This window comes from Camarhynchus parvulus, chromosome 5, assembly GCF_901933205.1.
Source record: "Camarhynchus parvulus chromosome 5, STF_HiC, whole genome shotgun sequence".
NCBI classification, from domain to species: Eukaryota; Metazoa; Chordata; class Aves; order Passeriformes; family Thraupidae; genus Camarhynchus; species Camarhynchus parvulus.
In genome coordinates, this window is record NC_044575.1 from 17,858,363 (window position 1) to 17,870,528 (window position 12,166).

At 47.5% G+C, this 12,166-nt stretch overlaps 1 protein-coding gene across 5 annotated transcripts in view; it reads left to right on the forward strand.

Annotated features, from left to right (window-relative positions):
- Positions 1-11,205: 11,205 nt before the first annotated feature.
- PPP6R3 (protein phosphatase 6 regulatory subunit 3) overlaps positions 11,206-12,166 on the forward strand; it is a 51,051-nt gene continuing 50,090 nt past the window's right edge. For 4 of the 5 annotated variants that reach the window (XM_030950469.1, XM_030950471.1, XM_030950474.1 and 1 more), the window contains exon 1: positions 11,213-11,333. The gene's annotated coding sequence lies outside the window, so the exon portion shown is untranslated. Of the gene's footprint in view, positions 11,334-12,166 lie in introns of all 5 variants that reach the window. The other variant, XM_030950476.1, reaches the window with a different exon arrangement.

Genomic DNA, 12,166 nt, shown 5'->3' on the forward strand with positions numbered 1-12,166 from the left:
TAGAATCATTAAGGTTGGAAATGATCTACAAGTAATAGACTTTAACCATTAGCATTGAACTACTGTGTTCACCAGTAAACCTTATCCCAAACTGCTGCATCCACATGGCTTCTGACCTCTTCAGGGATGGTGATTCCAGCCCTTGCCTGGGCAGCTTGTTCCAGTGCCTGACAACTCTTTCAGTGAAGACATTTTTCCCAATATTCAGTCTAAACCTTCCCTGTTGCAACTTGAAGCAGTTTCCTCTTGTCCTTGTTACTTGGGAGAAGACATCAACTCCCACCTTGTGACAACCTCTCTAGACTGATAAGATCCTCCTGAGCCTCCTTTGTCCAGGCTGATCATCCCCATCCCCTTCAGCTGCTCCTCAGAAGACACATGTTCCAGACCCTTCTCCAGCTATTTGGCCCTTCTCTGGACTCACTCCAGTGTCTCAATGTCTTTCTTGCAGTGAGGGGCCAAAACTGAACTCAGGATTCAAAGTGTGACCACACCAGTGTCAAGTACAGATCTTTTCCCTAGTCCTGCTAACCACACTATTTCTGATGGCCAAGGATGCCATTGGCCTTCTTGGCCACCTGGGCACTGCTGGCTCATGTAGCTCCCCAAATCCTCCTTCCAGCCCTTCTCTAGATGGGCATTCCAGTTGCTGACTGCAGTCAGCTGGGAGCCCCCTGGTTCACCAGGACAGCTGACAAATGGTTGGAAGTGGCTTGGCAAACTCTTGCAGCAGCTCCCTCAGTGCCCTTGGGTGGATCCTATCAGGGCCCATAGCCTTGTGTATGTCTAGATGTGCAGCAGGTCACTGACCTGTTCTGAATTATGAGGGCTTCATTCTGCTCCCTATCTCTGCCTTCCAGCTCAGAGGGCTTGGTACCTGGAGAACACTGATCTTGTTATTAAAGACTGAGGCAAAGAAGGCATTAAGTAGCACAGCCTTTTCCATGTCCTTTGTCACTATAGATCTGCAAATCTGCAAATGCTGTGGGCCAGCAAGGCCAGAGCCTGGACAACCTTGCAGATTACTGCCTTCCATCCAGAGCCAAAGCATGCAAATGGCACTGCCTAAAAAAGCCACTGTGCAAGCAAACACCCCTGCTGCCTCCAGCTGAAAGTTTCTAACACAGGGCAAGGAAGGGTCTAGCCAGGATAGCAAAACTGCTGTGGAAGCAGATTACAGGGCAACACCCAATATCTGCTTCATAAGAGCAGTGATAACAGAGGAGGCCCCTGGGAGGAACCGCTGCTTCTGTGAAAGGGGAAATTCCCAATGGAGACACCATGACACGCCTTAACTTTTGGTCAGCCCTGGAGTGGTTGGGTGGCTGTGAGAAGGAGGTGCAGTGTCCAGGGACTTTTCAGTTGGTACCTGGGCCTGGATGCTTTTGGGATGCTGTCGACTTTCTGTAGCACAGAGGCAGAACTGCAGCCTTCTTTGATGTTGTGGATGCAGTCCTGCCCCAGCACTGCCTCCTCGATTGTCTGCCTGTTGCTGCAGAGCGGTCCCCACGGTCCTAAAGGAGTCTGCAGGACAGCCACAGGTCCCTGGGAGGGACCATATGCTCTGCAGAGAGGGAGGGAGGGAAGAAGGGGTTAAAGGACAGAGGGAGGGACGGCTACATTAGCAGATGTCCAGGGCTGAAAAGTAGGTCACCTATTTCTGCCTCGGGGGCGGGGGAGTGATTGAAAATCGACACTACATCAATGCACAAACAAAGCCGAGTAAAACAGCAAGGAATGAAAGAAGCCTGACAGAAATCCTCCAAGTACACACACAGCACTTCTAACATACCATACAGAGCTACTAATTTAGACTAATTTAAAAAATATATTTTTACCCACATAAACATATATACAATCGCATAAGAGGAGGGACTAATGAAAAAGAGAAAAATTCTGCTTTTATTGGGTGTTTTTCATTCAATTTATTTTATTATCCATGTGCAAGGTTTGGACAGATGTTCCAGGTTTTTCTTAGCAGCCTTATGCACATTATTTAGGCCTAGACCCTCAAGGCTAAGTACTAACTCTGATTGATGCCTTTGTGAGTCCTTGTAAGACAGACACTTGCAAATACTTCTGAGCTTGTGGTCCTCAGTGTCCCTGTGTCTCTCTTAGCATGAAAAGTTTCCACAGCATGACTGAAGCAGGTCAGGTGGTCTCTGCAAGGCACTCCCTTCCTCAGACGTTAAAATTACAGGAACAGTTAATTGCAATCACCTACACTTTTCAGGAACCTAATCACATGCTGTGAGGGCAAGAAGGTCAGGACAGATGGGATGAGAAGGAGATGAGATACAGGAAATTAGGTGGGTTTCTCCAGTCAGGTCAGGGTAGAGTCATTCAGTATTTATATTCTCTAATTTATTTTAAAAAGGAAAAAAAAAGAAAAAAAATTCTGATGGACATAAAATCAGCCCTAGCACATAATGATCATTCCTGACATCACATTATCCCCAAAGGATAAAAGCTATTGGAGTCACACTAACACAAAAGATCTTTCAGGTAGTAAAAACAATGGACTCAATATTGTGTAAAATTTGTTCAGAAAACAGAATATTTCTGAACTTTTATAGATTTTTAAATGCCTTAATGAGAGACTTCTGAAATACTTTAAATGCTGCAGAAAACATATGGGTGGGGAGTTTATCTGTTTGGGGTATCACACTTACCAGGCACTCTTCAGAGCTCTCTGGTGCAGGACGTTCTAAGCACAGTTTAAAAACTCTTATTCATTGATGTCCTATTTCTTTCACACCAGCAGTGAAATAACTTTTTGGAAAGAAGCTGTCAGATTAAATCCTCAAACACTATGAATTAAATCAGCTATCTAAAATCCAGACTTGGAGGGGGACTCAGGAAGTGTTACACATTTGCTACAGTCAAGTCCTTGGTGAGATCAATTGAGTTTGAAGATATTTCTTCTCAAGCAGGGGCTGAAGAACTACCCTTGTATTCTGGCATCTGTCTTGACCCGCCCTAAGGTTAGTTCAAGCTCTGTTCAGTCTGGATATGGCATCCTTAGTGTGCCTATGTCACGTTCCTAATTTTAAAAGGCTTAAAAAGCATTGTCAAGTGGGTCATGAGGTCTCTGCAAGGCATTTCCTATCTTAGAGATGGGAACTACCTGCAGAGGTAATTGCACTCACTCTGACTTTTTAGGAGCCTAATCCCTTTGACAGGCACTCCTCATCTTTGCATACATGTTCCACACCATGAGGGCAGTAGGTCAGGACAGATACAAAGAGAATGGGGCTGAGATAAAGAAAGCATCTTAATTTTCCTTGCAGTACTGCAAAGGTTATTTTTCCACCTTGTTTTTTCTTTGCTCATTTAGTCATTGTAGTTCTCAAAAGATGGGTCAGCTGATCATAGTGGTCCTTCCCGGCATAGAGACAGGAAAACATCTTCCTTTGTTGCTTCCTACCCAATGGAACAATAGGTTAAAACCAGAGTTTGGCTCTATATTTCAAGGTTACAGTACTTAAACTATGTACAGGTTTTCATCTTGAACAGTTTGGGGGAATGATACACCCTTTTTCATGGTGGAGTTGAAGGGGAAGAAAGAAAAGAGAAAAGAAAAGCTTAAAGCAAAAATAACCTGCAACTGCTTCTTATGACATGCACCTGATTAGATGACTGTTCACAAGTTTGCCTGGGTAATCCAGCCTGTTTCTATCACCTCTTTCGGTCCCCTTCTACCATTTCACAGAAACTGAGTAGTTACTAGGCAGCTGTATCATGGCTGGTTGGGAAATGACACAATATATGCACTTTGCACGCGTGAAAAGCACCTTAATTTCCCTAGGAGAAGTACCATGAAGGTAATTTCTCTAACTTGTTTTTCCTCTGTGCTAGTTTAATCAGCTTAGCTATTAAAAGATAACATGGACTTAGGACTATCATTAGACCAGAGTGGTCATGTGGTTATGCTGGTAATTAGTGCTGTTGCCGAACAGTGTGACATTTTTTTAATAGGTAACTACATAATAAAACCAGTACCTAGTGCACATCTAATGAAGCAAAAGAGAAATGAACACTCTCTCTCTCCTGGGATCTGTATTCAAGTACTTGTCTAGCAGCTTTCTTCTCTCTTTTCTCCTCTGTCATATTAGTATCTCTACCAAAAGCATTTAAGTGCTTGAAATGGGATTAAGATACTGCAGTCTAAAATTGCAGCCCTGCAATCCTCCTGCTCAGCTGCACTGTAAGCTTTAAGGTATCAAAAATCCCTGGGAGTGCCCTGAGAGGGTCAGACAGGTGACATCTGAATCATGGTGCAGAAGCTCTGTATCATTTGGCCTGAGTCCCCAGGGGTTCAGTTTGGACAGGATGGCCAGCATCCCAAATCCTAGCCCTACTTCCAGGATACTGGACTCTTTTCAGCTCAAGAGTCCTTAGGTATGTTTTCTTTTGAAGCACAGCCAGAGGGAAAACAAATGGAGATGGGTGCTCCTTTTATACAACAGTCTTAATGAGACTGTGATATAGCTCCCTTTGCCATGGAAATTTCAACCTGCACCTCCCAAATGTCCCCATAATCACCAGATTACAAACTCTCCTGGGGTGGGAAGGTGCTGCCAGGCTCCTGTCAGGTCAGTTAGGAGCAGAGAAGGATGAGCAGTGCTGTACACCAGTCATCCAAGACAATTTCTCTGCACCTGCACTGGGTGCTGCATGTGTATGTTGTTTAATGGATATTAAATTAAATTCTGCTCACCTTTATGCCTAGACTTGGGTTTCAGCCTCAGATGCTTGTTGGAAACTATACATTATTTCTTCTGCTTACAGTACACACTTTGTTTTATTACTAGGGCATAATTTGGTTCTGATGTTAACAACTGAGGTACCCAGGTCTTCCCCTGTTCCCCATGATTCCTAAGTATTATGTTTGGATGGGAGATAACTTCCAACCCTTTTATCTGGACAAAATAACCAAAAGGCTCAAGGGAAACCACCCTGCATATATGTGGGGACAGTGGTAGCACCAGGACCTAATGTTATGGATCACTAGTCTTCCATTTCTTCACCCATTTTCCCATGTAATAAGGTTCATGGAGTTTCCAACAAATTATGTCAAATTGCCTTTTGACCATGCCCTCGCCAATCACTGTTTCCTCTGCTCTTTTAGAAAATGGATGGGAAGAAATCAGTGCTTTGCCCATGCTGCTGGCATGCCTTGCCAACCTTCAGCATCCTCCTAGAAAAAGAGAGGATCCATCCCAAGAGGGATGGGGTTGGTTATTCAGGACAGCTTTCCTGTGCAGCCACCCAGCAGGCTCCCATTCCTGCATGCTGGGCTCATACTGTGCACTTTGCTGGCGGGTCAGCAAAGTTAACAGGTTGTGTCTGCTTTTTGCTCCCAGCTGATATGCCATTGATTGCTAGTGCCGGGCACGTGGGAGAAAAGGATGACCAACACTGATATATGGTCTCCCACAGAGATGGAAGTGGGCTGGCCAAAGCTCTCAAGTAAAAACAAAATGGGTCGGTGCCAAAACCCCTCTCCATGCCTATGTTCTTTCCAGCAGGGCCACAGGCATGGTGTGGAGGTCCAGCCCTATTCCCCAGCAGCTTTGCCTTAGAAATGCTAATAGGATCAATGCTTGAAATGAGATTAGAAAGCTGAACTTGAACATTTTGTTTCAACTAAATGAATCAACTTGTGAGTCTGGTGCAGCCAAATATCCATGTTCACCCTCAGGAGCATAACCATGAAGCTATTGTTCAGAAATGCCCCTTCTCTCTTCTTAAAGCTACTTAGTTTTCGCAATTTTAATAAGATGTTGAGCTAAACATTAAATCATTTAAATTCTTTAATAGGCTTTATTCTCTCCTGAACTGTAAGATGAACAATGGATTTTGTAAGGGCTATGTTTAAACCAGAGGAGTTTCTGGCTTGGCTGACCTTACACTACAAATATTCTTTCAATGTTAACAGAGATGGGGACTCTTGTGCAAGGCACCCAATTGTCGCTCTTTTCTGTGTCTGTTTCCTACTGTAACTTGTCAGTGCTCAGAAGAGTGAACCTCAACCCGATTAAAAGAGGTTAAACTATGACTTCATTTTATGCCTGAGCTGACTGAACAGCCAGATATCACCACTGGGGAGGTTCTGCTCCAGACCTGTGTGCAGGTGTTCCCATTGCCTTGCAGGCACTGGTGCTTCCCTGTGCGTGTGGGAAACCCAAGACTGGAAGCTGGGTAAACTGGAAACAAACAAGCCCTCATAGGGTCCCTCAGCTGCCCTGGGGGGACAAAAGGAAGACAACATGTTGGTAGGGACAGGACTATGGTTGCCTTGGCAGAGCTGAAGCAGAAACACACCTCACATGCTCATGGTCTGACATTGTGGTAAGAGCAGCAGCAACTAATTGTGAAATGCTGCTGAAAGGCTTCAGTCTTGCTTGCCCTCCTCTGCTGTCGCATCCAGCAATTGCAGAGCCACAGGACAAGCTGGCTTGGCAGGCTGTGCCGCTCTAGGGAAGACAAGTTTGTTCTCCGAGGTGTGGCAGAGCTGCTGAGTCACAGCAAGCCCTAAGAAATACTTTCCCTGGCACCTGCAGGGAGCCCACCAGAGCCCACCAGCTCCTGGAGGGAGCACAGCTGTGGCTGAGGGTTAGAGGTGCACACTGAGGAAACATGCTCACCATCCTTTGGTGGGGTGACCGTGACTGAGCAGGCTGATTATTTGTAATTTTTTTATTTGCCTATCATTTATGCTGAGGAAGTGGCTTCCTTGAGGGAGTAGAGGAATTAATCAGAAGTGCTGTCTCTCAAAATGCCACAGGCAGAAGCCACCACCAAGATACTGACACTTGAAACTCTAGCCTAGTGATTAAGTAAAACACCATCAAGCTTCAGGTCCATTGCCTAAAAGTTAGTGTTCTCTTGCCAGCAATAAAATACTACAGTCACCTGAAGCAGGCTAGGCTTTTGTTTGTGATTTGCCTGTAATCACAGGCACAGGAATGATGCGGAGATCTTCAGATTTGCACATGACTCCCAGGGATAAAGGACTGGGATTTCACTCTTTTGCCTCTGGTTCAGCTTACTGTGTGATGTTGGGCAAGCCTCATAACCTCCCCACTTCCCCCAGCTGTTCAGTAGTGTTTTGAGATTCTCTTTGTAGACATTAAGTGTTTCTACCTTGAGGTAGTTGTGCCCTGGCATTAGCAACTTATATGGGTAATGGCAGTTCCACCTGGACAATTGTAGTTTTAAAAAATAATTACACAAAATCAAGATTTAGAAATACATTGATAGGAAATCTCTAAGATAAAAACAGGGCCTATGAAGTCCTAAACTTTTCTGGAATTGTGATGGTGGTGATAGGACTCTTGAAAATCAGATATGTGCCACTGCAATATTATCCTGCCTCTTCTGAGCTGAGATGCATCCCTTGCTGCCAGGGCACATTTGCTCACAATATAGCATGTGGCCACAGCAGCACATTTAACACAGTTATCTGTGAGAACATGCTTAATATTTACAGGAACTATACTAGGTACACTATTTTACTGTTGTAGCTGTTCTACACTCAAGCTATTAATCCCCTCTCCAAATACCACTTTTGGTACTTGCTATATTAGATATATGTATATATATTTTTTTTTTTTAATAATCTCATTATCCTTTTAAAAACCCACCTGCTCTTCCTGGGGATGCTATTTAACATGGTTCACTCATCCATCCATTGTTTAGACCCATTATTTCCTGTTAAGTCTCTACTCACAATTTCCAGCATCTTTCCTACCTGCTGTCATTGACAACACAACTAGAACTGCCTCTACACGCTTTAAATGATGAAATCTCCATTTGTTGTAGGTAGTGCTGGTACTCTACTGGAGCATACAAGTGGCATGACATAAACAAAACCACCCCCCAAAAAACCAGACACCGTGAAAGGAAAGAAAACAAAAAGAAGACAGCCAAAATAAATGTGGAACAAATACAGTCTAGAGAGCTTTCTGGACTGACCACCAGCTGAAATGATGAATAAAGAAACAATGTCCTATTTCATGATTGTTTTGAGGATAATCCTTTTTGTGTGTGTGTGTGTATGTGTGTGTACACTTTACTAAATAAATGTGCTTGCATGAAAAAGAAAGCAAAAACCAGGCTGCACACTCAGAGACCTAACTGTGTAACTCTGTCCAGTAGATATCAGCAAATACATTTCATGCTGCTGAGGTTTTACCATGTGTCTGTGACACATTAAGATCACATGTATCCATAACTGCTGCAGCTCCACTGACTTATTCAGGCAGAATGAGACGATCATGTGTCTGTGCTGGCAGCCAACAATATCCTATTAACAGAAACAGCCCACTAGGCTCACAGCTTGGGGAGGGCTTCTGTTCACAGGGGTTGTGTAAAACAGGGATGTTTTACTGAGCAGTAATATACTGATATACTGAAGTGGGGCAAGCACAAGCATAGCCCTTAGTAGGATAAATGCATGCTGCAAGTCAGTGTTTGGGAGAAGCAGTAATGCCTGCAGAGAGGATGGGAGCCAAAGCTTGGTCAACTGGTAGGAAAGACACAGAAACACAAAGAAAGCTGACATTGTGGCCAGCTTTTTATGCAATAAGCATTATGAAACCAAGCACCTGAGCAGCTGGCAAGAGTTTCCTGGACAAAGCACAAAGGCCAGGCCACATTAGCCTGTTTGCAGCTATTGTAAATCCGGTAGCTACCTTTTCCTTAGAAGCAAGTGTCTTAACCTATCTTTCTGTATTTAGAGAAACCCCAAGCAGCTTATATCCTGTTCTGAAATCTTGAACAGAATTGTGAAGGAGAAGATGTGGAGTCCCTCTCATCTGACAAGGATACACACAGAAGGGTAAGCAAATGCTATAAATTGTTTACACTGTTATTACACTGTCCCTTTGTCCAAACCCCAAGATGTTTTATGTAGAGACATGCTCCCATTAGCACCTTATTCTTGTAGACCAAGGTTTGAGCCCATTTCTAGCTTGGCTCACTGAAAAAGGTGCTGCTTTCTGCAGCAGCACCCTCAATATTTGTCTCTTTGTAATATCACTAGCTTTGTCTTAATGGGAGCAGACCTGCTGATTGTTTTCCAGTAGGATGTAAGTACAGCTGTACTGAGTTTAACTCTGGCAGATGAGCATGTGAGAGATGTGAAGATACATTATTCACCCTGGAGTTGCTTTATCCTAGACTGCTGATTTAAACAAATATTTTGTTTTCCTCTCCCTTTGGTACATGAAATCAACACAGTGCTACCCTTCAGTTTTCATGTCCTCTACACGAGAGGCCTTCAAGAAATACTCTAATCCTAAACTATCATTTCAGCCCTGTTGTTTCCTTTTCCAGTGTAACTCAATAAATTAATGAGTCCTTGCCTTAAGTAGCCCATGCCCACTTAACAAGAAACCAGTCGAAACCAGTCAAAACCACATTGAAACCTGACAAAATTCCATTGAAGCCAAGCAAAAGCACACCAAAACCATACAAAAAACCTGTGGACACCAGGCAAGGCAGGTTCCTGAGAGTAACCTGCTGCCCACAGGTGATGTGCTGCTGACCACAGCTGGGTGGTGTCCAACAGGGACATGGATGTTATCCTGGCAGTGACATTCTGAAAGCAGGGAGGCTGCCCTGAGGGGCCAAGGGGCTTGAGCCAGAGGGGTCACCACCTTTTTGGACAGAGGTGACTCAGGAGGCTTTGTGAGGGAAGGCCAAAAGCATCCTGGCCAGGCAGAATTTGTTCATGCCTTTAAGACACAGGGTGCTCAACATGCACCGTGGGTGTCCTGTGCCACTTGTGGGGCACCAGGGGCTGCCTGTTCAGGTGTGTGCCACCTGAGCTTTCCAGCAGAGGCCCTTGCCCGCCGTGCTCAGCCACGCAGGGCTGCAGAGCAGCAGCCACAGGGGGCAGACAGGGACGTTTGCCAAGGCTGAGGCACAGCACCCGCCCTGGATCTCACACATTCATTCCTGAGCACTTTGGGCTGTATTGGGAATAGTGTGGCCACAGGACCAGGGCAGTGATTGTCCCCCTGTACTGGGCACTGGTGAGGCCACACCTTGAGTGCTGTGTTCAGGTCTGGACCCCTCATTGCAGGGAAGACACTGCGGTGCTGGAGTGGGTCCAGAGAAGGGTCTGGAGCACAAGTCCAGTGAGGAGCAGCTGAGGGAGCTGGGGGTGTTCAGCCTGGGGAAAAGGAGGCTCAGGGGTGACCTTAGCACTCTGTACAACCACCTGAAAGGAGGCTGGAGACAGGTGGGGGTTGGCCTCTTCTCCCAGCCAACAAGCAGGATAGGAGGGAATGGCCTGAAGTTGCACCAGAGGAGGTTTTGCTTGGTTATTGGGAAAAATGTCTTCATTTTAGAAATTGTCATGAATTAAGAACAGGCTTCCCAAGAAGTGGTGCAATCAACATGCCTGAAAGTGTTCAAAAGGCAGGTGGAATTTGGGGACATGGTTTAGTGATAAGCAAGGCGGTGTTGCTGGTTGACGCCTGGATTTGATCACCGTAAAGTAGGTCACTTCTAACCTTAAGGATCCTATGGTTTTATAAAACACACTCCGCCGCATCTTAGGCGGCATTGGAGGCCTGACGGGCGCCTGCAAGGCGGCAGGCTCCGGAGCAGGCGAGCCCCGCCGGTGCAGCAGGCCGCCACCGCCACCGCCCCCCGCGCACCCAGGCGGGCGCTCCGACACCGAGCGAGGCCCCTGCCCCCCCGCGGCCCCTCGCGCGCCGCCGCCCTGTTGTCAGGCAGTTTGGCGCCCGCGCGCGCCCCGGGGGCGTGGCCCCGCGCGCTGGCCAATGGCGAGGCGCGGCGGGTGAAGCCGCGGGACGGACGCCACCGCTGGCTCCCCCCCACCCCGCCGCGGCCTCCAAGCTCCTCGGCTCCGGATTGGACAGAAGGGGTTTATTTTTAAAAGGAATCTGCTTTCTCTATTGGTCGAAAGAGACGCCTGTCAGCGTGACGTTGCCTTGTTGCTAGGCTGGGAAGGTGGGAATCGAGGCACACCCGCCCCATGCACTGATTGGCCAACAGGAAGCCGATAGCCCGCCGCCATCCGCGTCCCACCCTGTCGCAGTTGCGCAGCCAGGTGACTGACATTGGCCAGGCGACCAATGAGAGGCCGAGTTTGGCAGAGCGCCCAATAGGAAGGGGCGAGCCGGGGAAAAGGGCGGTGCCCGGACCAGGTGATTGGCAGGTGGGCGGAGGCAGAGGAGGGCTCGCCGGAGCTGCCATGTCCGCCATCTTGGAGCGTCGGTGATGGTGGCGAGCGGAGGTTTTCCCGCCTGAGCGGAGCGGCACCCGGGGCCTGTGGCGGGGGACGCGCTGCCGAGGTACGGCCGGGACGGCGCCGTGATCTCCGCTCCGCCGCTTCCACGAGAGCAGCGCTCCGGCGGCGGCTCCTCCGCGGCGGCGCGGGCCTGGCGCCCGCTCACGGCCGTGCGGGGGCTCCGGGCGCCGCTCGGGCGGCTGCGGGCCGGGGCCGGTGGGGCCGGCGGTGCGCGGCCTCCCGCAGCCGCAGCGCGGGGCCCGGGCGGGCGGGGGCGCGGCCGCGGGGGCCGGGGCGCGGCGGGGAGGCCGGGCCGTGCGGCGGAGCCCTCCCTGCCTGCCCCGCTTGTGCCCCGGGCTGCCGCGCGGGGCTCTCGCTGGGACCGTGGGGCTGCTCAGCAAGGCGGCTTCTTGGAAGTGTAATGGGTTAGGAGCGTAGCAATGTTTGGGTGAGCTTTAACTGCTGTTAAATGTGTTTGGCAAAATCTCGCTTAGAACCTGCCAGTTTTTCTGGTTTTGTTATTTGTTGGTTGCTAAGAACTTTCCAAAGTGTAAGAGGGAGTTAGTGTTTTAGTCTACTTAATGTCGTACGAGACTATCTTGTATGACATAAGTGCAATTGAGGCTAAAGATGATTTCTGTCAGCATAAATTGTTGTTTAAGTCAGAACAGTGGGATACTTGGAATGGGTGTGTTGCTACTTTAAAAAAGTGTTCTGAGTGGAGAGAACTTAGGAGTAGGTGGATAGCTTTTGAAAGGAATCCTTTGAGATGTTGACAACTTAAAAATGAAAGATTGTGTCACTTACTGGTGGTGCTATTACTTAGGTTTTGAATGTCCTTCAGTGGAATGAGTCTTAAGTGTACTCTTAATAGTGCAGTGTGTTTTTGGATTGCAC